The 2,035-nt window shown below is 37.8% G+C and overlaps 1 pseudogene; it reads right to left on the bottom strand.

Moving 5' to 3' along the window:
- Positions 1-821: 821 nt before the first annotated feature.
- Positions 822-1,684, bottom strand: LOC148162065 (myosin regulatory light chain 12B pseudogene; annotated as a pseudogene).
- Between the last annotated feature and the right edge of the window lie 351 nt (positions 1,685-2,035).

Raw genomic sequence — 2,035 nt, 5'->3', positions numbered from 1 at the left:
TGATTCACATTAAAGACATGTAGTAATGTGAGTAATTATTAGCATTGTGCAGAGGTGTAAAATATATCATTTTAATAGGATATTTTTATTAATGTTATTATTTGGAATAATTATAGATTCACATAGGATTGTAAGGGAAAAAAAGACACATTATATAATTTTCCTGTTTACCCACTGATAATCCTTGCAAAACTCTAGTATATTTTCAAAGATAGTATATTGATACTGATACAGTTAAGAAACACTTCCATCAACACAAGGATCCCTCGTGTTGCCTTTCTATGACGGCAACTACCTCCCTCTCATCCCTAAACCTTCTTTAACATCTAGCAACTACAAATTATTATACATTTCTTTAGTTTGACATTTCAAGAATGTTGTCTCAATGATAAAACTATGTAACCTTTGATTCTGTCTTTTTTTACTTAATCTAATTCCCTAGAGATACAGCCAATTTTTCTTTTCTTTTCTTTTCTTTTTTTTTACTGCTGAGTACTATTTCATGGTGGGGATGAACTACATTTTGTTTAACCTTTCACCCTGTGAATGATGATTAGATTGTTTCTAGTTTGGGGCTGTCATGAATAAAGCTTATCAATTAGAAGTTCTATGAACAATAAATGTTTAGTTCTCTGGATAAATGCCCAGATAAGTTCTTTCTTCCTTTCAATAGTACAATTTTTTTGGCCTCCAATTTTGTTTTATTTTCATTCAGAATTTGAAATGTTACCTTGATATTAATATTACTAGTTTCCTTGTATGTATAAACATTTTGACTTAAAAGGTTAGGTCTCTCTTTTTTTTTTTTTATTTTCCTGGGCTTTCACATTTGTTGATTTTTATTCGCAATCTCTTTTTCAGCACAATTTACAACCTCAACCCCATTTGCAGTTTGATTATACAAGTGCTAAGTGGCAGAAAGTTCTAGAATAAATACATCAAAAAAAGAGGCCAAGCTGTGAGACTAAGTTGCATGCAACAGGTCTATGAGGGTGGGGGAAAGTGTCTGGGAAATAAAACGGAGTAAGACAAAGCAATTGGAAGGTTTTAGCTAAAGTTCTTTCAGTCATCTTTGTCTTTTGCTTCATGTTTAAGGATGCGCGTAAACTCAATATAATTGAAATTTCCCTTTTTGTCGATAGGCGCTTCTCTGTACAGCTCATCCACTTCCTCGTCTGTAAAGCGATCTCCCATGGTTGTCAGCAGCTCTCTCAGGTAATCTTCCTGGATGGTGCCAGTTGCTTCTTCATCAAAGCAAGCAAAAGCGTTTCTGATGACATCTTCTGGATCTGTGCCATTTAACTTCTCGCCAAACATTGTGAGGAACATGGTGAAATTTATGGGCCCTGGAGCCTCATTCATCATGGCCTCAAGGTATGCATCAGTTGGATTCTTCCCTAGAGAAGCAAGCATATCATGCAAATCCTCCTTGTCAATGAAACCATCTCTGTTCTGATCAATCATGTTGAAGGCCTCTTTGAACTCCTGAATCTGCGACTGGTCGAACATGGCGAATACATTGGATGTTGCGCGCTGGGGGCGCTTCTTGGTGGTCTTGGTCTTTGCCTTTTTGCTCGACATGGTGGCTATTTAATTCGCCGCCAGACACCAGAACCCGGGCTGCCCTGCGCGAGACGACGAGCGACGGCGACGATGGCTGGGCTGTGGCGCGACAGCGGCGGCGGCCGGCCAAAAGGTTAGGTCTCTTTCAAACTTTTCCTTAGCTGCTGCTTTGATTAAGCCTTATCTTAAAGTGATTTGTAACTATTTTATCCCTCCTCCTAGGAACATCTGTTAACTGGTGAATGAGTTCTTCATGGTCTGACTTTCATATTCAATACTTATGTGAATGAATATATGAACCATACTAACCTCCTGCTGACTGTTGACACTTGACTTCTTGGTGTTCTATACCATCTTTCCCCCCCCACCCCCGGTACTTTATTTTTTTACACACGATTAGTTATTTAGCTTCTTACTCTTTTTCAAATTATTTTTTACCCTAGGACAATCTTATCCTCTTGTATGTATGTCT

This window comes from Eumetopias jubatus, unplaced genomic scaffold, assembly GCF_037043125.1.
Source record: "Eumetopias jubatus isolate StellerSeaLion01/CBP00866 unplaced genomic scaffold, mEumJub1_p1.0 scaffold_23, whole genome shotgun sequence".
In the NCBI taxonomy this organism is placed as follows: Eukaryota; Metazoa; Chordata; class Mammalia; order Carnivora; family Otariidae; genus Eumetopias; species Eumetopias jubatus.
Note: the sequence above shows the minus strand (reverse complement) of the source record. Positions and strands in the feature narration are given on the sequence as shown.